Source organism: Nannospalax galili, unplaced genomic scaffold (assembly GCF_000622305.1).
Source record: "Nannospalax galili isolate Female #2095 unplaced genomic scaffold, S.galili_v1.0 scaffold150, whole genome shotgun sequence".
In the NCBI taxonomy this organism is placed as follows: Eukaryota; Metazoa; Chordata; class Mammalia; order Rodentia; family Spalacidae; genus Nannospalax; species Nannospalax galili.
In genome coordinates this window covers 1,062,490-1,088,171 of record NW_008329320.1, presented here as the reverse complement: position 1 = coordinate 1,088,171, position 25,682 = coordinate 1,062,490, and the positions used below count along the sequence as shown (strand labels likewise).

At 42.9% G+C, this 25,682-nt stretch overlaps 1 protein-coding gene across 2 annotated transcripts in view; it reads left to right on the top strand.

Moving 5' to 3' along the window:
• Positions 1–4,705: 4,705 nt before the first annotated feature.
• Rai14 (retinoic acid induced 14) overlaps positions 4,706–25,682 on the top strand; it is a 149,135-nt gene continuing 128,158 nt past the window's right edge. For both annotated transcript variants that reach the window (XM_029564638.1, XM_017798765.2), the window contains exon 1: positions 4,706–4,945. The gene's annotated coding sequence lies outside the window, so the exon portion shown is untranslated. The remainder of the gene's footprint in view (positions 4,946–25,682) is intronic.

Here is a 25,682-nt window from a genome sequence, read left to right as displayed (position 1 = left end):
GCCTCTGCCTCCCAAGTGCTGGGATTAAAGGCATGCGCCACCATACCCAGCAAATATTTATTATTTTTATTATTTTATGTGTATGAGTGTATTGCCTGCACGTATGTGGTGCACCTGTGGAGGAGGTCAGAAGAGGGCTTCAGATTCCCCTGGAACAGGAGTTTAAGGACGGTTTGTAGCCACCATGTGGGTGCTGGGAATCGAACCTGGGTCCTCTGCAAGAGCAGTCAGTGCTCTTAACTGCTAAGCCATCTCTCCAGCCCCGTAATTATATTTTTTTAAAGAAAGAAATGGGTAAAATTAATGTTGACAAAAGATATATTAGCATTTCTATACATAAACAATAGAAAAAAGAGTGAGTGAGACTTTTACATTTGTTTCCTTCTTAGTAGCCTGTGCAACGTGGTGCAATTTGCATTTATACCACATGTAAGACCAGCAACATTTCAGGTACCCAGTAGACCTGTGGAGTTTGTTTCTACCATACTGAACAGGATATGCACTCCTCACATGTGAGGATGAACTAGAGAGCCTTAAGGCCTTCTTAGGTCTGTGGTGCCGAGGTCGAGATGCTCAGCTTCTCTGCCGCACTCTGCAAGCAGGGCACTGAGGTCAGGCTGTGGGAATGCATTACTGTCAAATATTTCAGCCTCATCTCCTGAGCAGGTGTGCAACTTTGCTGGGAAGCAAAGTAGAGGAATCTACCCTTGGAGAAACTTCTGCTGGCTTCCTGATCAGTGAAAAAAAGACACAGACCAATTAGTGTTTGCAGCTGCTTTATGGCAATGACTTGCTGAATTATTCAACTTAAAGAAAGTGATTTTATTAATTTTTTTCCTGTGTTAGTTTCCGCCTACTGGGAAATATCCCTTGAGAAATACAAACAGAATTTTTCCTATGAATATTACAACTAGGGTGTATGTTTAGATTATCTTCTTCCAAGCCTTCTGATTGCACAATTGTCTTTTTCTATTCTTTTCTGGTCATTGATCAAGAAAATTGGACTGGGTCCAATAGTTCCACATTTCTTTAAATCTGATTTCTTTTAACTAGGCAGAGAGAAGATCAGATGCTATGTGTCAGCTTCCCATCTCTATAACAAAACACTTGAGATAGTCAAGCTATAAAGAGGTAAGTTTGAATTAATTTGGATCTTTTTAAATTCTTAGATCTTTACATTTTTTGTTTATTTTTATGTGTATGAGTGCTATGCCTGTATGTATTTAAGTGTACCCATAATGTCTATAGAGACCAAAAGAGGGCATCAGATTCCCTGTAATTGAAGTTATGAATGGTTGTTAGCCACCATGTACATTCTGAGAACTGAGCCTGGGGCCTCTGCAAGAACAGCCAGTGTTCTTAACCACTCAACCATCTCTCGAGGCCCTAATTTGAATTCTTAAGATGAGGTCTCATGTAGACTGGGCTGGCTTTGAATTCCCTAGGGAGGCAAAGATGATGATGTACCCGATTCTCCTGCCTCTACCTCCCAAGTGCTGAGATTCCAAGCATGTGCCATCCTTCCTGGCTGACAGCCTTATTTTAGTTCACTCTTGTGGAGGCTCCAGTGCATGACCAACTGGTCCTATTGCTCTTAGGCCTGTGGTGAGGCAGTGCACCATGGCCAGTGTATACGGCACAGCCAAACTGCTCACTTCATGGTCAGGAAACAAAGATAAAGAGGAAGAGCCTAGGGTACCACAAACCCCTTCAAAGGCACACTCCCTAAGTCTCTTAGCAGTTCCCATCTCTTAAAAGGCTCACCACCTCCCAACATTACCTGAGGACCAAGTCTTGAGCACACACATGGATTTCCAGTACTGCAGTACTGACGACATACCAAATAAAGTGCAGGGTGCTTTGGCTATGGCGTGATGTCTGTCTCCCTTTCCTTCTGCAGGGATGAGCAGTTTTTAATTATCCTAATCTTCAAATGGTACTAATCCTAGGAGAACCAATGTTTATTTGTTTGGTTGTTTTAAGACAGCCTCTCCCTGTAGTCCCAGATGGCCTGGACCATGCTGTGTAGACCAGGCTGACTTGGATCTCATAGGGATCTGCCTGCCTCTGCCTCCTGAGTGCTGGTATTAGAGGCGTGCTCCACCACACCTGGCAGAGAACCAATGCTGATGAGAGATTGAGCAAGGAAGAAAGGATGTGATATTATTATTTAACTTCTAAAATGAAAACTGTGTCCTGCCAATTCACATATTTCATTCATGGAGTCCTGCTAAGTCCTGTATAGCAATGCCCACTGGAGTTCACAGTTCTGTTGGTGTGACAAGACTGACCCACTAGAATGATTAGAGAATGCTTTGCCCTAAAAATGACAAGGGATTTGCTTACGAGGGCTCTGCAAACTGGCTAGGCTTAGGAGGTTAGAACTGAAAAAGTTCTGAGGCTATGTAGTTTGATGTTGTTTTACTGATTAGGAAACAGGGACCAAAAGAGGTTAAAATATTTCAAGTTCAAAAGTAACCATAAAAGCTGGGTGTGGTGGTGCATGCCTTTAATCCCAGCATTCGGGAAGGTAGAGGCAGGGGGACCTCTGTGAGTTCAAAGCCAGCCTGGTCTACATAAGTGAGTTCTAGGCCAGCCAGGGCTACAGAGTGAGACCCTGTCTCAAAAAAAGAAAAGAAAGAAAAGAAAAGAAAAGAAAAATGGATCAGATCACCCAGAATTCTTGCTCTTAGTATTCATTGCAATATATATTGCACCACAGTTCCCTTGCTTGGGATAAAGGAATGCTGTTCCTCAGGAAAGGTTTTAACAGACCACAGATTGCAGATGGTCTTCATTCTTGCTGCCCATTTGCAATCCCAAGCATATTCAAATATTCTGAGCCCAGTCAGCATTTCCAAAAGTCCTGGCAAAACAAACAACAAACAAAAACAAAACAACAATGAGAAGCCTCCACTTACTCCCAAACTCCACCATTAATTTCCACACAGGAGGGAGAATTTCTAATTTAGTTGTCTAAAGCAGGAAAAGACAGTTAGAGTACTCCAGAGGTCAGTTCTGAGTTTGGAAAGAGGGAATCTGGAAATGGATATTGGCACAAACTTCCCTTCACACAATACCTCAACCACATCAGACTTGCTAATGAGGGTGGGGTTAAAAACTAATGAGAACAGCACACAAGCCACCTATGGGAGCCAGGCAGCTGGCAAAGGCTCTGAGGGGTGGCTGGCAAAGATTAGCCAGGGTCAGGACTTGTATGAATGAAGGGCTGATTAGCCTGCCTCACACAACTGTGGTCTAGTAGTTTAACTCCTTCAACTTGTCAACTGTTTCTAAAGAGTATGCTCACACTGGTATCTGTCTCCAAAGCAGTTTTGTACACTCTGTACCATCTTTCCAGCCGCCTCTGCTCGAACAAAAAGCAGAGGGGAAAATTCACACTGTGGCACTGTTCTGTACACAGGTTCAGTACTCAGAGGTCCTGAAAGAAACACTTTGTAGTACTTGATTAAAAGAATCACAACAGAAACCTGGAAATCTGGGCTGTAGAAAGTGCCAGTGTTAAACAGTGTTCGCCAGTCCTGTTTCTTTTGGTGTGATTTTATCTGAGAGACAGGTAAAGAAATGCACATCTTGCTTTAACCCGGCTGTTTTCCTGGGGAATCTTTGAGGCATGGTGTTAGGAAGTGAAGACTATGCAGAGAGCTTATGACACTTTTGTTTTCTATTTGCAAGTTCTTGTAAGAGGCTGATGGAGAGCTGGGTAGAGGTAGGAGAAGGAACAGGCTGACCTATAGATGCTAAGATACAGTCAAGATATTATACACATTTCTGTTTAGGGTGAATCTCACTTTTGTTAGCATTGGCTATTTTTCCTCCTCTTTAAGCTCAGCGGTCCTAGAAACAGTCCCACCATGCATTTATTCTAGAATGCTTTCTCCCTTGTTCGAAAGATGCAGCATGAACCAGGAGTCGAAGGCACTTTGGTGAATGAAAGTTTCTAAGTCCTGGCTGGTTAGCGTGACTAGAATGCATGGAAAAGTATGCGTGGAGAGGTTTGAGATCCTTGGAATTAATGGCGTTTACTTTGGCTCAAAGGTCGGGTCTTGGTGGGCTGGGGGCCCCGAGGACAAGAGCCCATAACCCCTTTCTGTCTCCGGCACTGCTTTGGGGCGCGCCCACTTCTAAGCTAACCTGCCAGTCCAAGCTGTAGATGTCTCCCTTCTAACTTCTGAACAGAGAAACACAACGTAGCCAAGTTTTGTTTTGCCACCTGAGGCGTGTGAGGAACCAGTCGCTCCAACCAATGGGCTCTGTCCAGGTCCAGAGAATGTGAGTATGTTCTAGTTTACTTTCTGTTCAATACTTTTGGGACCTGTAACCCATTCGATTCTGGTTAAGAGGGGCTTGGATCAGCAACTCTGACTCCTCACTTTTCCCTTTCCCACGACCACAGATGACTTTGGAAGTTGACCAGAATGAATACTATCTGGGACTTCCTTCGACCCCAGGGGTGGGTCGAAGCACGATGGTTTCCACTAACTTCAAATTAAGATGTGGAGACAGTTCCGTGCACAAGAGTCCCACGGTCTGCAGAAACTAAGGGTCGGGGGGCTCAAGGTGTGGGTGGCTGCGGCCGCCCGAGCACCTTCCGCAGGTCCCGGGCCGGGTCACCTGACTCCGGGAATTTGGGGCCGAGCAGGGGGTGAAGGGGAGGGGAATGGCTAGCACCTCCTTTCCGCTCCCGCTGGATCCAGGTCGGCGGGGGCCGGCGCCCGGCGGCCACGTGGTGGTGCTGCGGCTGCCCCCGCCCGGCGGGCTGCGCCCGGGAGCCGCGGCGCCCACTGACCCGGCGGCGGGGAGGAGGGACCGAGCGCAGGAAGCCGAGGAGGAAGCGAGCCCGGCAGCCGCGCTTTCCTGGGGAAGCGGCGGGCGGGGCGGCGCGGCCAGTGGGGCCGGGAGCTGCGGCCGCCGCCTGGATGCGGTGAGTGCGCGGCGCGGAGTCGGGACCTGCGGGCGGGACGGGCTGGCGTCCCCGCCTTTGTGTCTGGGGCTGAGCAGAGTGACTGCGCGAGGGGCCGGGGACGGCAGCGGGGACCGCGAGGGCCCCGCCAGGCTCCGTGGCCATCCACGATCCGCGGAGGACGGTTTTAAGGAAGGGGAGGATGGCGGGGACCAGGGTGGAGAGGGAGGACCGGCAAGTTAGAAGGGGTTCCTGCTGCGACTCGTGGGGCTCCGGAAGGAGCGCGGGTGGGAATGAATGAGCAGACCCGTGGGGACAGCCTGGGCACCGCGGCTCAGCCCCCGTCCCACCTGCGCGGCGTCCCGCTCCCGGATCCTGCTTCTGGACTCGACCCGCCTCTCCGCTGAACTTGGAAGAGCCAGGCGAGGAGGTGCGAGCGGGAGACGCCGGCAGACTCTGGAGACCCGTGGTCCGCTATTGTTCCTCTTCCGACTCAGGGGAGCTCTTGGGCTGGCGGGAGGGCGCAGGCTAGACCACCCCGGGCCGGCCACAGCCCCAGACCCCCGCCCCCATTGTCCTTTTCCCACCTCAGCTAGGAGGAGGGGGAGGAGCAGGGATGCTGGAGTGAGGGCACTGGGGCTTAGGTCTCCATCCATTGCTACCACTGTCTGGGAGGGTGGGCATCCTCCCTTACTTTCTCACTTTCTCTCTTGGGCTAGTCTTTGCTGGCGCAGTATGTTCTGCAGTTTGCACCATTTTCTTCTAACCCCTTTAGGCTAAGCATCTCATTTGGGGGCGGGCAGGGAGGGGAGGCCTCAAGAGTCTGGAAAGGCAACAGCTGGGTAATTATGGCAGATGGAGCCTACTGTGACTTGAAGAGGCTGAGGTGACCTCGCAAAGGCCTGAACTTTATAGAAAGCCAGGCTTTCCTTTCTAAGGAGCAGAGCGCAGCGCAACTTTGCTTCCAGTTATGTCCGGCTAAGTGTGCAGACTCAAGGACTACCTTGTACCCGCCACTTTGCTTCTCTGAGCTCACAGGAGATCTGGATGGGGATTCCCTTGTGGAAGAAGAAAGCACGGAGATGCCAGGGACAGGGTAGACACTGCTTATTTATTCTCTGAGGAATGTGTTCTTAAGGCCATAAAGACTGGGCCGAAGGACGAATTAATTCTGTCCGTTAGTAGCACCTAGCAGAAGCTTATTTTAGTGAGGAGCTGCATCTCCTAGGGGTTTGAACACAGCCTGCAAATCCCAGGGAGTCTGGACTTTGATTGCTTTGTTTCATGTGTGTTGGGTTCCTGTTTACATGGGTGGCAGCAAATTTTATTCCTGATGGATATAATTTGATCATCTTTTGTTAGGGATAACTTACTCTTTGGCTTATAAAACAGTCAATTTTATTGGAAAAAAATATATCCAATTCTTCCCACTATCCAGTGCTTGCTTAATAAGGATTGGGCTGTCACACAGTTTTCATCTCCAGTCACTGAGATGCTACATTATTGAATTTGTTGTAGCATTTAAATCCCTAGGTTTGTTTTATGACTTTAAAGGACAGCCATCTCTCCAGCCCAGCTGTCAAATTCAGGGCCTCTAGTATGCTAAGCATATGTTCTATCATGGAGTTATACCCTTGCCACCACTCCCATCCAAATTTATAGGTAAAGAAACCGAGATTCTTTGTTAAAGACAACTGGGCCTTGGAGTTAATACACTGTAGTGAAGAACTTTTGTTTTTCCCTCTCTTCCTTTCCTTCCTTCCTGCTTGTCTTGCAAAATAAATATAAATAATTCAAGTGTCCATAAAAAGTGAACATAGGTGGGCTGCAGAGTTGGCTCAGCAATTAAAAGCACTCGCTGCATTTGCAGAGGACCCAAGCTTGGTTCCCAGCACCCACACCAAGTGACTCAAAACCACCTAAGTGTAACTCCAGCTCCAGGAGATCTGACACCCTCTTCTGGTCTGTGTGGGTGCACATATGTGCACATACATTCACACACAAACACATACACATAATAAATAAATCTTTTTTTAAAAAGTGAACATAAGCATTTTCTCACTACCTAGGTATAAGAGTTAATAGATCCGTATTTTCTTCATATAGTTCCTTCCTCAAATAAAAACATTTTAATGAAGAATTTAATCTATCCCTCCTCCTCTGAGTCCAGCCTTGGGTAACCAGTAATGTGGACTTAGTTCGTAGTGTTCCTGAGTGTATTTTGGTACTTTTATGTATTATACATCTACAAAAATGATTTTTTTGCAAATTTGTATGGAACATTTTACATTAATGTAGTTTGCATTTTTAATAAACTTATTTGGGGGGGGGTTCATGTAGATCTTTACTGACTTTGGCCACTACAGAGTGTGAATATATGACAATGTACACATCCCCTCGCAGTTTCCAGTATTTCACAGTTACTGGCACTTTTGTAGCTGAGGGAGGGTCTGTTGCTAGCTACTTAAACAAACAAACAAACAAACTATAAAAAGCTGTGGTACAATCCACATCCTGAGCCAGATTTCCTTGTGGGCAAATTGTCTGTGCAGTAACTTACTGGGATAGTGAGGTCTTGGAAGGCTGCTTTAATTATTTCACTTATTTCTCAGCTAATATTTAGGCTCTCTTTTGGCTGTCTGTCACATGAAAAAGTGGAACGCTGATCAGTTTGAAACTCTAAATGGTAGGCTATATTAATTTGCTTTTCTTAAAAAGATAAAAGTTCTTCAGTATTGTGCTGAGTTTGGGATACTTAGTGGGGCTGGTTGTTGGTTGTCTGATCTCGGATTACTCACTCAGTGTCCTCTTCATCATTTCTTCCTTGGTAAACCCAAGGGTTTAGTAAGCATGTGCAGAGGCCGGTCCCTGGTATATGAAATGTGGCTGTGTTCACGGCATAGTTTGCCCTTAACTTCTCAAACTAGAGGAGTTTATGTGCATTTCAGCACACTGGCTTCCATATTTTCCCTTCAAACTTCCTGGCACATCCTGGCCTCTGAGCTTTGCCTTTGCAGTTCTTTCTGCCTAGAGCTCTTCCACATAGGTGTGGCCTGCTTCCCCGAGGTGTTCACTCCGACACTCCCAGGATGCCCTGTAACCTCGTCCCTACTTTATTTTCCGTTGTGGCCCTTGCCACTTTCTACCTTGCCAGGCATGTTAACTTATATTAGAATTATCTGTCTTTCTATACTAGAGAGTATATGCCACAAACACAGGCATTTTTGCTTCTTTTTTATTGTTGAATCCTGAATATCCAGAGCAGTGTTGACACAAAGAAATTACTCATATTTGATAAATATAAATGGATATAAGGTACTTTTTATTGATTCAGGGTCTAACTATGCAGCCCAGGCTGGCCTAGAACTCACTATCTGGATTAGACTGTCCTCTAACTCATTCTACTCCCACCTCTGCCCTCAGGTATAGAATTACAGGCACATCACCAAGCCCAGCTATCAATATTATGCTTAAAAAAAATTTTTTTTTTCCTACTTGAAGCTCAATCTGGTGAGATGGCTCAGTGGGTAAAGGCACTTAGCACACAAGCCTGGCAACCTGATTTTGATCCCTGGAACTCACAGAAAAGTGAAAGGAGGGGCCGGGAACATGGCTTAGTGGGTAAAGATGCTTGCTGACAACCCTGATGACCTGAGTTTGGTCCCTAGGACCCTCATAGTAGAAGGAGATAATCATCTCCTGTAAGTTGTCCTCTGACCTATGGCACATATGCCCTCCCCCAATAAATTTTTTAAAAATTAAAAAAAATTCTACTTGAGATATTCCCCCTCCTCTCGCATCCCCTTTTCTTCAGCACATATTGGGCATCCTGGGAATGTTAGGTGTTCCATAGCTATGATCAAACACCCTCCATGTCATTTACAGATTCTAACAGGATAAAAAACACAAGAAACCACTCTGTTTTACAATGTAATCCATCTCACACAGCACTTGTGTCTTGGGATATTTTTCACCCAATTTTTTACCTAAATCTAAATTCAAAGAACAGTGAGTAACAGGATGCTTGATAATGCGCTCATCTTTTTTTTTTTCTTGATAATCCTGTTTTTCTGATGTTATTAATGTGAAAGGTGTAAAGGGGGGAGGCTTACCCTCCCCTCTACACAGAATCTGTCCAGAGTCTCACAGTCTCCAGCAATACCAACCATGGTGAATTTCTAAGAACAGAAAAGCTTTTCTCTGAATTGTTGGAGAGAATATGCATATTACCCTGACATGCCTTCATCTGGGAAGATTGCAGGACAGGGTGTTTGCATGGTGGTGGTAAAATGACCTTAATCTGAAGATCCAGGAGCAACCATTATGCATCAAGGAACCCCCAAACACTGCAGCATCAGGAAGCCCTTAACTCATGGTAGAGAAAATATTCACTGTTACAGCACAAGGCTTTATTTTGCCAATAGCCAACTGAATTTTCTCTACTTTGGGTGATGAGTGTAGGAGTTGACAGAACAAAGCTCAATATCAGAGGCCTCAAGTGTACTTTCACTCATAGCGAAAGGAGTCTAATTATTTTTTTCAGTTAAGTATATAGGCAAATGATACTGATGGCATCCTCAAAAAATGGCTAGCACATAGAATTTCAACCATTTTTTCTCTAGTAAAATGACAGTGAATGAAATCAGCATGTTATGGGTCAAGAGAGGCGTAGTTAACCACAAGCAGTGAATTATATGATTGTTAGTAGAGTGTTATATAATATAATGCGAGTTCCTCTCTTTGGTTGTAGATACAGGTGATAGAACAAAAGTGAGAGGATTACTCGTCATGTGTCCCAATTTCTAGTTCCAGATTATTTTCAGGGAACAAAGAACAGATTTGCTGATGTGTATCATTAAACTTAGTTAACATTTTTAAAAGTACCTCTATTGACTAAATCATGTATTTAAAAATAAAACATATTTTCTTAATTGAGGGAAATATACCTCATTCAGATTTATACAGGGAGTCCAATAGATGTCTGGCACAAGACATATGATTAGTATTTATTGAACTACACACACACACACACACACACACACACACACACATCCATGTGCATGTGGCTCCTCATGGTAGCCATCATAGAACCATCTAGTCTAGAGTTTAAATGATAATCAAAAGACAGTGTAGGTAGCAACAAAATGCAAGTTATAGCTTAGATGAAAGATTCTCCTTTTCTCTCCATATTTTTGATGAGTCTGTGCATTGTGTCTGCACTGCTCCACTGGGTTTTTGTGATCCATGTGATCCACTTTTACCTATGATATACCCTAGTTCTTTCTATATTAAGTAGACATTCCCTGGAAATCACAATGTTCTGTCATATAATTCCATGGCCATTGATCGCCCTGTGCATGGTTTTCATTATTACTTTACCCTGCTTCTAAGTAAACAATCTAAATACAAGAAAAGATTGTTGTAGTCCAAGAAGCTACCACACAGAGGATAGAGTCTCTTTTTTAAAAGAAATTCTTTAAAATTTTTAATTTATGTGCATATGAGTATGTCTGTATGTGGGTGTCTATGTGAGTATGTGCATTTGAGGTGCTTTTGGAGACCAAGTATATCAGATCCCCCTGAAACTGGAGTTACAGGCAGTTGTGAGCTACCTGACATGGGTGCTGGGAACTGAACTCAGGTCCTCTGCTGCTAAGCCATTTTTCCCAGCCCCAGATTGTTTTTCTTTCCTTACTTTTTCTTCCTATTAAATTCATATTATAAATTCCAAAGTTTATTATCAAGTACCACCACATTAGCAGTTTATCATGTATCTGTTTTTCTTTTTTAAAAAATTTATTATTTTTATTTTATGTATATGAGTGTATTGCCTACATGTACATGAGTGCACTTGTGTCGTGCAATGCCACGGAGGTCAGAAGAGTGTTTCTGATTCCTCTGGAAATGGAGTTAAGGATGGTTCATAGCTGCCATATGGGTGCTAGGAATCGAACCCGGGTCCTCTGCAAGAGCAGTCAGTGCTCTTAACCACTGAGCCATCTCTCCAGCCCCTATATCTGTTTTTATTCCAACCATATATGATTGTAATATACAGTATATTATTTAATAAAAATAATTTTAAAAACACAATACCTCCATTTCAGTACTATTATTTGTTATTGATAAGAACAAAATCACTGTCTCTTTGGCTCTGTCTCTCTGTCTCTGTCTCTCTGTCTCTGTCTCTCTCCCCAGGGTCTTGCCTTATAGTCCAGGCTAGCCTTGAATTTGCAGTTCTCCTGTCTCAGCCTTCTGAGTGTTGAGGTTATACAATCATATTCAACCCCTTTTTTATTTATGATTTCTAGATGAATTCATTTTGCTTAATCACATTTTATTTCATCTCCTTTTTACTTGACTGTACTGTTCCAGCTGCTGTTGCTGGCTGAATTGGTAGAACCTCAGCCAGGAAAGAAAGCTCTGGCAGGGCTCACTGGCAGGGTTAGAAGGACTGAGACAAGCTTCCTTTTACATTATGGCATCACTGAAGTAAAGCATTTTCCTCCAAAAGGAATCCATTTTTCAAACCAAAGACCGTCTAGTGATACCTCTGAAATATTTTGGAGCTTTAGGTGGCCCCTCTGCAAATCTGATGCAGGGTTTGGACCATTTTTTCCATGGAGGAAATTGGCATCACGTTCACTAATGCTGTATGCTCAAAAAAATTAATATAAAAAAAATAAGATTTAAGAGGTTTATGGACCTTCTTGCCCTGAAGCCGTTTCTGAACCTCTTTGGAATATCCAGATCTTTAAGAACCCAAGATCTATTGAATGTATCTGGAAAACCTTGTTGCATTTATCCTGTTTACAGCTACGTCTCAAGGGAGTCTGTTTTCTATCATCTGCCATTCTCCTCCAGGAAAGTTTGATGACCTATTATGTATGCCAAAAAAAATTAATTGTGGGTTTTAGAACCTCAATTGGAAAACCAGTCACTGATTGCTACACTAGCCAGTCCACATACTGTTGGCCATTTTTAGGAACTAGTTCTATTGGCTGTAGTAAGATACTATTTAGAAATAACACAGTGTGACTCTGGGAGCTGGTAGGATGGCTCAGTTGGTAGAGGTACTTGCTGTCGAGCCTCTCTCAGGGATGACCTGAGTGTGATTCCCAAGAATCCACATAGTGTGAGTGTGATTCCCAAGAATCCACATGGTAGAAGGAGTGAACAGATTGCCACAAGTTGTCTTCTGACCTCCACATATGCACCATGGCAGTTCCCTGCCACACCCCACCCCCTGAACAAAAAGCAATACTATTTCACAGAGACCTGAAGAATTCTAAAAATGGAGCTTGAATTTCTCACTCAAGGGTAACGTCACTTGGTCTGGAATTAGGCCTATGTTATCTCCTGTTCTTGAAGAGTAACAGTTCCCTGGCTTTGCTACGTAAGAGAAACTGGAGACATCCTGGACCTTACCTGACCTTATCGTAGGCTCATAGGGTAGGTGGGCCTACTCAGCCCAATACAGAAATATTCCAGCTTCTTCTGTTTTAGCATAGTCTTGACTGTGTAGTCAGGTGGAATTATCTCAGTCAAACCCAATGGAAGACAGGATCATGTTTTATCAGTGGGAAGCTGGCTATCAGGTGGAAGGCTGCTTTTGCAAAGGAAAACCCTCTGTGAAAACCTCCAGACACAGGAGGAAGGCACTGCCGTTGTGAGCCACACTTAAAGCTTCCATAGAGGAGTGCCCACGGTGGCATCTCAAGCCACCCAAAAACTGCACCAAAACAGAGGCTGGCCTACATGTTACAGTATGCTCTCTCAGCAAGACAAGTTAGTTGACCTGAACACCTCTGTGGCTTTGCTGCTGAATTGTCAGTGAATAACATCAAAGCTAGACTCAATTTGATCCAGGAGTGTGGTCAGATTTCTTATGAGTGGCACAGATTGGTGGAGAACTGAATGTTTGAACATTCCTGAATGACAAGCTCTGCCCTTGCCTCAAAATATCAACTAGGTACAACATGCTCAAAATCTGATACAGTCTAAGGTGGTTGTAATGACAGTGGTGGGGAGAACAACTTTTGCAGAGGAGGCTGAGACCCTGGGAAATAAATAACACCTTGGCCAGTAAGAGGCAGAGCTAGACATGACCTTAGTTCTGCCTGCTCACAGCACTGGCTCCTAAACACACATTTTTTTTGTGTGTCTCCTAGACACAGATTATGCCTTCAGAAGACCTATATAGAGCTAATTATTATTGTTACAAATGCAAAAGACTTGTTTAGACTTGGACAGGCCACTTGGAATAGGGTGAAAATTGGGTCTCAGATGAGGCAAACGACCATGAATGTGAAGCACAGAAAAGATGTGGAACACAAGCCCTTAGCATCCCATGGAGTGAGAGAGAACCACTTAAATCTGTCATACTTTGTCAGAGAGTTAACCGGTTCTGTTCTGAGTCTTAATTTGACAGGAATGTTCAAGTGATCTGAATGTTTCCTCCCATGAAAGTTGACACACTGATGATTGAATGTTTCTCAAAATGGAGGACATACTGACTTGTGTAGCCGAGAGAACCAGCCAAGGTATGATGGCGTCCTCCAAGGCACCAGGGAGGCAGCCACAGGGAAAATAGAAGACAGGGCTTCTCCACAGACAGGCCAGACCCCAGGGGGCATTCAGGGGCCTTCATGAGCCCTGGCAGGAGGTTGTAACACCAGTGGAAGAGCTGAGTAGTCTCCCATTCTCTCTTTCCAACGAATCTCCAGTGGATGCCACGTGCATCCTGGGTGGAAGATGCTTTGAATGCTCCCAGAACCTTTTTGAACCTTTGTTTCAAGGAAAAAAGAAAAACCAAATCCTTAGGTTTTCTTTGTGGCTGTAGCATTTTTCTCCTGAGGAAGACATTTTTTTTTTAATTGGAAAAAGTAAAATACAGGGTAGAAATAATAACCAATATCCAGTGTTCATATTTCTGTAATGCAGAATTTCCTTGAACTTTTTAAAAAACTTGTTGGATACCAACCTTAAATGTATGTGCACTCAGCAGTCCTGATGGATTTCCATTCTTTAGATGCCGTGCGACTTTATTCAGTGTTCTGTGCCTTTTTCTTTCACTCCTCTATAGTTTCTCAAAGCAGACAGTGCAAGGACTCCTTCCCAGCGACGCCTAGCTTGTGTTTTGGCCAGTTCACTGCAAGCAAGACTTTTAATATCACCCCTAATTAAGTGCATACCCCATAGAACAAAGGGTATTTGTCATTCTCATGACAGCAAAAGTGGGTGTTTGGATCCACTGTGGCAAAGGCAACGGAAGGAGCCACTCATACAATCCGGTCCCTACCTGTCTGCCCCCGGCTGAAGTGGATGCCTGCAGGCTGTGGGTGCTTCGTGTGTGGCGTGCGTCACCTGCTCTCCCCTGCCCTGTTCTTGTCTTTCAGCAGCTTTTCTAAAATTAGAGTTAAAACAAAACAAAACAATACTTTTCGATGTCCTGAAGAATGACAGCATCTTTACAGCATGAAAATTATACAAGTTTTGGAGAGAGTTGTACAAATGGATCATTTCTTCAGGCACATAATGTCCTAACCATAGAGAAGTATCTGCATATCAGACGTTCTGCTTTTCTGAATTATTGCCAAAACATGGGAGCCTCCACCCCAGTCAGTGCTAGCCAGCTCAGCTGAATTGTAAAAATAGCCACTTCACTTGTCTCTAATTATCTTTACATTTTCTCTGATAGTGACTTGGTATCTTCAGCAAGGCTAAATGGAAAAAGATTTGACTTGTGATTTCAGTGGAGTTATTCATCAAGCATGTGCCTCACAAACAAAGACAGAAGCTGCCTTCCTTGAAGAGGCAGGGCCTTGGGAGTGAGGGCCAGCAGCCAGATGAATGCTGCTACAAATTGGTCCATTCAGGCTCCTGAGAGCCAGCTCTTAACTGCCAGGGCCGCCATTCTATCTTGAAAGGCAACTTGTTAATTTTTTTAGGCACTGAGAAGGTAGATCTGGCCAAGCTTTATTTTCAGTGTTGCCTAATACATAACCCAGTGTCCTATTGGGCTCAAAAATTGAACTTCACTTTAAATCTAGCCTCTTTTGTTCATAAGTGTTGCCACTTTGGTCAAATAAACCTGTGCTACAGTTTACTAATCTGGAAGCTGGAAATAATCATGCCATTTCATTCAGGAGTGGTTGTGAGCACTGAAGTATTTATAACTTAAAGAGAAAAAATTTGCAAAGCAGTCCTTTAAATTTATTTTTTATTTTTTATTTTTATGTGTATGAGTGTATTGCCTGCGTGTGTGTTAAGTGCCATGTGTCATGATTTGCTCTTGGAGGTCAGAAGAGGGCGTTAAATTCCCCTGGAACTGGAGTTATGGAGGGTTGTTAGCTGCCTTGTGGGTGCTGTATTTGTGCTTAACCATTGAGCCATCTCTTCTGCCCTGCAAAGCAGGCCTTTAAATCCTAGCTAACTGTGGGTTGTGACCCCATAGTAACTCCATGTGAGATTTACAGAAAAATGTGGCAACAGTAAAAGTTTCTGAATGCACAGTGACCAAAAATTAATTCAAAATCAAACACACATTAAATCTGTGGTGTGTCGGGCAGTGCTCACCCATGGTGCATTGCATGGCTTCATTATAGCCTTGGTTCTGAACATAGAACATGCACACTTTGCACCGTCATGCACAGCCAGTAAACACCACCTGAAACCCCTCCTCCACTCAGGTTCAAGGTTGTTTCATGTAATAAATTGTAATGTTTTGACTGTGCAAAGCTCTCTGCTCCTATAGAAGCATAATGGTTTCATTGTGGAAAACAAATCATTCCTTAGCATGTATCAGATTAGTATACTTTTGTATTATTTTGTATTGGAGTGCTTGATTTTAAAAATGGATGTTTGGGTTGCTGACTTGAGTTTCATAAAGAAATCACTAAATGAATTTGGCTTGGGATTAGAACAGAATTTTCAACAATTTCTGAAATGGTTCTAAACATGTGTGTGTTGTTTTGTGCTGCATATTTATGTAAGGTAATGCTTTCAGCTTCAATAATTAAAAATCAAACTATCAGTCAACTCTGGAGAACACTGAAGGTGCTCTGTGTCCTGCAGTAGCAAATATTCAGCCAAGATTAATTCTTCATGTAAAAATGAATAAGCACATCCATCTCATTAGTATATAAACAGACTTTTTCTTTAACAAGTGCTGAAGTTATATGTATATATAAGAATTGTTTCAAGATACATTTCTTTGTGATTTGTCAGTAAATGTTTGATTTGCATACCTATTGCCAGAGTCACAAAATTTTTTTCTACTAAAGAAGAGTTGCAAATGGGAAAAGCCAAAGAGGTCCTGATTTGGGTAAATGACATCCACTGTAACTGTTGTGGTATGTTGCCATGCTTTCTGTCAGTTTGCTTTGAAGAGCTGAGAATGTATTGGCTAAATGATTATTCTTGCTATTAATCTACAGCAAAAAAGAGATTTTCCCGAATGCCAGTGTGACACAGTATAGCTTGTAAATGTGTTTCTCTGTTCCCATTCCTTTTACATCATTATGTAATTTGGACAGTGTAAAATTGTCCTATTCCAACTTGCATTAGCAAGTTCCTCAGAAGACTTTCCTGCTTTATCCACAGTTGAAATGAAGCAATAAAATAGTGGTTATATTGTATATTGTGGTTCTCTTTCAACAGCTGAGCAGTTAGTTTTCCAAAGCAGTCAAACTGAAGTGAACGTGACATTAAATTCCATGTTGACTGCTTTGGAAAACTGTTTGAATGGAGACATGCTTTTTGAGTAGTATGTAATGGGGTAATGGTTGAGCTTGCACACCCATTGAGATTTGTCAATCCTAATTAGGGTAAAACTGTTAGTTATTCCTTCCCTAACCTATAATTAATATAAAATTTGAGGCAGGTGGATCTCTGTGAGTTCAAGGCCAGCTGGAGCTACAGGGAGACCCTGTTTCAAAAGGACCAAAAAAAAAAAGAAAAAAATTTTTAGTGAAGATAGGTGAGGTTTTCTTTTCCTATGAAAGTCTGTATTTCCATTGATTATGTATCTTAGTTTATACCAGTTACATCTCAAATGTTCAAAGCAACTCGTGACTAATGCCTATAGTATTAGGCAGCCTTGGCTATGTAAGATGCCTTCATTTAGATGCTGCAACTGTCATACCACCTGGTACCTAGAATACCCTCAGTAGGGATAGAGATATAGCTCAGTGCTAGAGCTTTTTTTGGTCTTTTTGAGACAGGGTCTCCCTATAGCCCCAGCTGTCCTGGAACTCACTAGTCCAGGCTGGCCTTGAACTCAGATCTGCCTGCCTCTGCCTCCTGAGTGCTGGGATTAAAGGCGTACGCCACCACGCTCAGCTAGAGCTTTTGTCTAGAATGCACGAGGCCCTGCCCCATCCATAAGACATAAAAGAGAAAAACCACAAAAAGCAAAAGGACATTAGAATACTTTCGGTAAATCCTCATCTGACCAAGCTTCCCTATGTCTACCCAGTTTTCTGGGATTTTGCTCTTGGCTTTGAGCATTTCTGTAAAGTAGCTACGTGGTATAATGGACAGATGAGTTCTGGGTCTACAAATCTCCATCTCTGCTTTTCTGTTAGTGCATCTGTCTATGTGGACTTTTCTTTCTTTTTTTAATTGTAAGGCTAATTTGTAAACAGGAGTTTGTGGTTCACATTTCTGCATGAACTGTGTGTGCCTTCGGTATTGGTGCATATCATATAAGGAAGACATTATAGGTGTCTTACCTTTGCTCTAACATGTCTCCTTCCTCTTAAAGGGCAAGGTCTGGAGTAACTGGTGAAACTCTTGTAGCATCAAGTGTAAGGTATGTAGGTTTGTGGATGTGTGGGACAATGGAGGAGCATATTACATCTTTGCTCATTAGTGGAAGCAGTCTCTATCATTCATGTTAACAGTTTGCCTTTTATGGTGGAACATGAAAGTGTCTGAGAATGGAAAAATTGAAGTTTAAGGATTTCAAATTAAATTGCCAGGAGTTTGTCTTCACCAGGCAGCTGTAGGTCCCCAGTGGCACAGGCAAGAAATAGCTGGAGGCATCTTGTCTCGTGGATAAAAGATCTGAAAGACTTTTCCATCTACACTGCCTAGGAAGTCATGTAGCAAATTCAGACTGACTAGAGTCCCTGGGCAGTACTGCTCGACATTTGAGCCATTGTTAGACTTTTCTTCCAAGTATCTTTTTTTAGAATAAATTAGGGTGAGCAACTATATTTTCATATCACATCTTCACTATTCAAAGATAATTGTCCAGAGGACTATCATGGAACCTGAAGGCCTTTTGGCCCAGCAGAGTGCCACCTTCCACCTCTATCTTCTCTCCCAGGACAGCTTTCCCTGTCCCTGTTGTTCCTAACAATCCTGAAGGTTTTTCTCTACTCGGTTCCAGGAACTGCTTCCTGCTCTCCCTCTTTTTACCTACTCAGCTGTTTGAAGCCTAGTCTCTGGGGAACCAGGAGTGCTGAGTTTCATCCCATTTCTAGACCTTAAGAATTATTCCAGTTAACCTTAGCTTTTAATAGTGGCTTTTAAAAGTAGTCTGAGCTGCTGGGCTTGGTGGTCCACACCTTTCATCCCAGCACTAAGGAAGCAGAGGCAGGTAGATCTCTGTGAGTTCAAGGCCAGCCTGGTCTACATAGTTCCAGGCCAGCTGGGGCTACAGGGAGACCCTGTCTCAAAAAAGAACAAGGGAAAAAAAAAAAAGGTAGTCGGAGCTGTTCATTTCCAGGTGATAATTATTTTAGTTGTAGACTTGGTTATCTGTAGAGCTTACTCTCTGATGGAAGTAGTCTTAAAAGACTTCGATTTGGATTGTTGGCAAGGTCTTTTGAAGAGACTGTGTCTCCCAGTGAAGATCCCAAGGAGTCATATTTGGGAATGGCTCATGGCTAAATAAGTGAATGATGAATACACCCTGTTTAACTGGCTGGCTTGAGGGTACAGGGCAGGTTATTCCTTTATCGATTCAAGGGATTGTATATGCCACTTCTCTAGGTTCATGGAGTAAATTTAGCCACTGACTTCAGAGATGAGTGGAATAGGCAGAATGAGTCTCTGGAGTCACCCTACTCCTGTCTCCCAAACAGCTTCCCTACAGGGTGGAACTGGAGTCACCCTACTCCTGTCTCCCAAACAGCTTCCCTACAGGGTGGAACTGGAGTCACCCTACTCCTGTCTCCCAAACAGCTTCCCTACAGGGTGGAACTGGAGTCACCCTACTCCTGTCTCCCAAACAGCTTCCCTACAGGGTGGAACTGGGCTTTGACAGCTGTGAGGTGCATGTTTTCTCAGCTTCACCGCCAGAGAAGAGTCTCTTCCACCTATCTCTAGGAGAGACACAGCCCCATCTCTAGGAGAGTGGCCACTGCCAGAGGCGTGTGGGTGAGGTGGGAGAGAGGATGAACAAGGCTGGGTCCTGCACAATAAACCCAGTGTCATAGGCTCACCTCTACAGTACACAGAAGCAGCATCAGCAGAATGAAATGAAAGATTGTCAGCTTAGACAGGGATGAGAAGCAAACTTGTTGAATTCAGTGTTCAAATGTCCAGATATGATACTTGGGGTAGCAGAAATCATTTCAGGGTTCTCCCTTTTTCCTGCTGCCAGGTTTTAGCATTCACAGAAATGTTTTACGGTGTGTGTGTGTGTGTGTGTCCATCCGTCCATCCTGTTTTTCTTAGAAGTTATTTAAGATACTGCATGACTGGGTAAAGAGATTTCACAGGCTAAAAGCAATCACTGATGACTATAAATGACATTTCCATCATTGCCTCATGGAGGATCCAGGTTGTCCCCATTTTGAAACTGAGTCAACGAGCCGATGAAAAATGCAGTTAGCCAACTTTTGGCAATAAAATCTTCTAGGAGTAGAAACGGATTAAATCTAACCACGAGTAGAGCTGATCTCACTTACTATAAATACTTTTCACAACCACACCCCCTTTGCATATGGACCTTTTTTTACTTTTTGCATTTGATTTTTTTTTTAGAAATTACTTCACCGGGGTGTTTATATTCTACCACAATTTACATCCCCAATTTCAGGATCCAAGTTGGTGATTTTTAATAAATTGACAGAGTTGCACAACCACATCCTAGAAAGAGTTTTATTGTCATTCCCAGTTATCCCTGTTACCAGCCCAGCCCCAGACTATCACTAACCTATTTTTGTCTATAAATTTTTCTTTCCTAGACATACCACAGAAGCAGAATCATGTGCTACTTGGTCTTTAGCATAATCCTTCTGAGCTCACCCACACTGCACCATAGAAGGCAGCTGTTCACCACTACACTGATCACGCCAGAATACATCACGCTCAACACCATACCACCAGTGCACCACCACACTATACCATGGATCCACACTGTATTCCTTTTCACTACTGACAGTGTTCCATTATATGGAAATTCACACTTTTTTTATCTCCAAGACACTCAAATTTTACTTTTGTATAATTTCATATGATTTTGTATGAATACTTCTATAAACATTCATATACAAGTTTCTGTGTGGATATATTTTCTTTTCTCCTACCTAGGTACATAGAAATAGAATAGATGGGTCATTTGGTAAATTTATATTTAATTTAAAGAAACTGCCAGACTGCCTTCCACAATAACTATACCATTTTGCCTTTTAAAAAAATTCATTTTCACCATTAATTGCTAGGATTGGACCTGGAAATTTTAATTTGTTTATTTTTATTTTTTTCAGTCTTTTGAGTCAGAATCGCACTACGTAATTCTAGTTGGTCTTGAAGCCCTCATCCTCCCGCCTCAGTCTCCTTGGCGCTAAGATTATGGGTATGTGCCACCATGCCCAGAAAGCTTGAATCTTTTAAAAAATATTTTATTTATTATTTTTATTTTATGTGTATGAGTGTATTGCCTGCGTGTATGTGAGTGCACCCGTGTCATGCAATGCCGCAGAGGTCAGAAAAGGGCTTTGGATTCCCCTGGAACTGGAGTTAAGGACAGTTCATAGCCACCATGTGGGTGCTGGGAATCGAACCCTTGTCCTCTGCAAGAGCAGTCAGTGCTCTTAACTGCTGAGCCATCTCTCCAGCCCCAGCTTGAATTTTTTTAACTTGATAATGCAAGATGAATAAAATGTAGTGAGTGGACATTGGAGGAAGGAGGTGCAGAACCTTTGCACACATGGGCACATAGGCCATCAGGTACCTGGCCATTTGGACTGGTTACTAGATATGTGCAGGGCAGTTCCTATAAGAGGTGAACATGGCAGTGTGTTTAGAGGGTGGTATTGAAGTGAGCATCAAAAGATAAGTACAGTTCAGTGAGAGCGTTGAGACTTCTTAAAAGTAGTCTCACTCTAAGGGATAACTACATGGAGTTTCTTAGACCTAGAAAGATTTTTATGATCCAGAATTAGCTTGTTTTGATTAAGCCTGTGTTTTTGAAATTGGATGGATTTGGGGCAGGAGGTGACCTTGGAATTTCTCTTCGGTAAGCTTATTAGAGCATGTAAGTAGCAGGTTTGACAGACCAGATAGTAATGTTGCCAGAGCCACGGGCAGTTTCAGATCAGGCGGATGACTTTGTCTGACTCATGGACTGAGATCAGTCCTGGTGGATGGCAGGCTTTATTCTCAAAGAAGAATGATAAATTTGGTTTTCAAGAATAACGTCATCCCCTGGATGAAGGCGAGTTGCGAGTGTACGGAGATTAATGTTCTCAAGAGAGTTTTACTGCCTGGTTGTTTTGAGGCAATATCTGAATGACATTTATGATCCTAAAAGAATGCGTTCACTTATTTTCTTTGAAAAATGTGAGATATTATAGTATCTGAGAAAGATTTCATTGGCAAAATAAAATCCTTTTTAAAAATTACTTAAAACATTAAAAATTTTTAATTGACATAATTTATGGGCTGTAGTGTGATATTTTGGTATGTGTATTCAGTGTAAATGATGTAATTAGAGTTATTAGTCTATTCATTACCCTCACCATTTCCTAACTTTTTTTGAGACAGGGTCTCCTTGTAGCCCCAGCTGAACTTACTGTTTAGACCAGACTGGCCTAGATCTCATAGAGATCTGCCTGCCTTTGCCTGCTTAATGCTGGAGTTAAAGGCCTACTGCTACCACACCTGGCTCTTAACTTTTTAAAAAAATATTTTATTTATTATTTTTATTTTATGTGTATGAGTGTATTGCCTGCAGGTATGTGAGTGTACCTGTGTCTTGCAGTGCCACAGAGGTCAGAAGAGGGCTTTGGATTCCCCTGGAACTGGAGTTAAGGATGGTTGGTAGCCAGCATGTGGGTGCTGGGAATCAAACCTGGGTCTTCTGCAAGAGCAGTCAGTGTTCTTAACCGCTGAACCATCTCTCCAGCCCCTACTTTTTTTTTTTTTTTTTTTTAAATATGCAACCCTAGCTGGACTCAACTCACTCACTGTGTAGACCAGACTGGTCTTGAATTTACAGCTCTGCCAGCCCCTGCCTCCCGAGTGCTGGGAATAAAGGCGTAGGCTACCATGCCTAGCCTATTTCCTAACTTAATCATATGCATAATCTTCTATCAGACCTGTACCTTAGTTAATTCATAAAAGAGATAACGTATAGGAAAGTACCCAGCCCATAATTAATGCTCAGTAAAATTTGCTTATTTGTATAGTCATATATATCTGGTTTGGTGAGTTGATATTTCTAAGATGTAATCACAAAACAACTTCCCTTTGTGTCCAACTACTTGCAAGTAAAGTTAATGTAGTCTTTGCTCTCAGTTTTCCAGTTATTATTGATTTTAAAAAGTTCCAAGCTTAATTTCATTTTCTAAATACTCTCAATTCAGAACATACAATGTTCAATTCCTTGTGTTTCTTTTTAATTTTTTCCAGTGCTGGGGATTGAACCCAAGGCCTCGAGCATGCTCCATAGACATTGTACCACTGAATCACACCCCCAACCCAAAATGTCCAATATCAGATAAAGAGATAAAATTCAGTTTAAGGTAAATGGCTTCCCAACCCCCCACCACCCATCTCAGTACTTCACCCTGTTCTCCTGCCTCCCTGGTCTTCCTGTCTTGGGTTATAATTTCTGTAAGAACCTCTGAAAAACTGGACTAGAGGAGCAGAGAGATAAAGAAGACCCTGTTTGATGGGTACTATGGCTACACAGTTCCATGTTCTCTGAGCCTGATGGGTGTTTGGGGGTTGAATCTTGTTCTTGTGATTTTTCTGGGGGTGTTGTAGGCTGGACACTACACCCCCAAAATTGGATGCTGAAGTCCAAACTCCTAGTACTTAAGAATATGCTGTATTTGGAGATGCATTTACAGAAGTCATTAAGCTAAAACAAGATTATATGGGTCAGCCTTCATCCAGTAACAGTGGTCTCCTCGGAAGAGGAGAGAGGACATAGACAAGAGAAAGACTGGAATGAAACCAGCCCTGCCACACTTTCCCACTTGGCTTATAGAACTGTGAGGACTGTTTCTCTTGTTTAAGGTGCAGGTGGTACTCTGGTACTTTATTGTGGCAGCTTCAGTGTGGCATCAGAGGGGGCCTTTGAAGACCTCTCTCCTCCCCTAACCCCATTCCTGAATCATCAGTGGACGCACTCTTCTGCAGTTCTTCGAAGGAAGGGCATGCTGGTTTCTGGTTATTGCTTCTCTAGCAGGCTGTCAGCTTTTCCCTGTCCTCCTTCTTTATCTGGTCCTCCCTGTTACAGAGATCTGAGACAGCTTCCTACTGCATGTGATACAGAAATACATTTACACACAGATACAGCCCAACACTGGAGTGATCACAACACAGAGTGACCTCTCCTCCATTCTAATCCTCGGATCACAAGCCATCTTCTCGCTCACCTTTATGTTCCAGTTGTGAATCAAATACTCACCCAATTTTCCCAGATGGCTTAGAAGTCTCTTGCATGAAGCTGAGTAGGCACGTTGGAAATCACTGCATAATTCTTCCCAAAGAAATATCCCTCTGAGTTTCTGTGTGCTCTGACCCTTTTCCCATCACGTGAGGAAGGGGTTCAAGATCCCTGCTAACGGTTTTCAACTAAATCCTTTGAAAATTTGTATCATGGACTGGCCACTCTGGAAAGAAACGACTTACATTTTTGTGCTTGTCAGTTCCACAGACAGTGCTCAGTCATTTGTTTATGGGTTTTGTTCAGCCACAGCCTAGACTATGAAGAGAATGTTGCTGAGGCTGATGGTGAAATTTTGGCCGTCTAGGGATATACTCTTCTAGCATTTTTTGTTCATAGTAAAGCTTTACAGGCTTGTATCAAGGTATTTTGATTCAGGATATAATTCTATCAGATAAGATATCTTATGTTAAAGCTCTGATTGAGAGATGTATTGTTTTTAAAGGGAAAATGAATTAATAAGTAAACCTCTATTTGTTGTACCTGGTCTTTCAAATGACAGGACACCAGGATGTAAATCTCTGTATCGCTCCTTCCTTAATGATTAAGGTCCTTCATGATATGATTAAGGTCCTAAATGATATGATTCAGTGACTCATTTTGAATTGAGCATGGAGCTCCTCACTAAGGAAGATGGCCATGCTGGATGGGCCAATGGTAGAATCTCATGTGAAGCTACAGAACAGGCAGATTGCCTTGATGGGGGGTGGAGAGCTGACTTACCCACAGCTCTCTCCACGGTCAGACTGGTGAAATAGCTAGACTCTAAGAATTTGTTCCCAAGATCTGTGTGATGATCCTTGCGCTCTACTGAACCTTACAATGCATTATTCACATAGTCTGCTGGGGTTGGTATGTGGTTGGGTAATATGCTGCAAACAAATAAATAAAGCTATGAGGAGGAAGGGAGCAGGCAGACAGAAGGAAAGAAGGGCAGTTTTGTAAAGACTTCACAGACCAAGGGCGCTAGTCTTTAGGAACTTCTCAGTGCTCAGTACACAGTGAAACATAATCATTATGTTGCCTTCACACAAATCCCAGTGACACTAGCAGGTACAGTGCTGGAGATCTGTGAGATCTCTGCTGAGGTCAAAGGTGAGCTAAAGGCTATGCAGGCACCCAATTTCTACCTTTGTCCTATATTGTCATTCATAAAACATTGATTGATGGTGCCTAGGGTTGGGTATATGTAAGCAAAATGAAAATTCAACCCTGAAAATCTCCATTCCAAAGTAAGTGGGTAGCCTGGGGTGCACATTGTGTAGAAAGATGGTAACAGACCCTCTCTCATACCCAGGGGGATCTAAACTGATCAGTCTGGAGAGAGGATCTTAGAGAGAAGGCTATGATTCCCAGTGCATGTACTCAGCCTCCTGAGAGACACTCCTGGGAAGGTTGCACAGATGTCTGGCCTAGGCTGTGTTTTCTCCCCCTCAGTCTATTCAAATCTTTTGCTTAAGACTGGTGGGAACACTGTCCATTTAGAAACTGTTCTCTGATTTTCTGTAGCACTCAAAGATTTCCAGTGTTTGAATTTGTGGGATGGGGCAGTATTCACTGGGCTCTGATTACCAGTTTATGTCCTTTATTCCAGCAGCAGTGACATAATTCATAGGCAGAGTCCCACCTCAGAGGCTGAGACTTAAAAAGCAACTCTACCCGGGAGGTGGGGTGGAGAGGGTGGTGATGTTATTAGGGACATCCTCCTTGAATGGTTCATGTGGAGAGATGTTTAGAGAATGCTTTTGTTTTGCCAGATTGTAAGAATTGAATGTTTGCATAGCTCTTGGTAAGACTCCATCTTTGCTGCAGAGAGATTATTGCCTAAGGAAACAATAAGTATTCTAA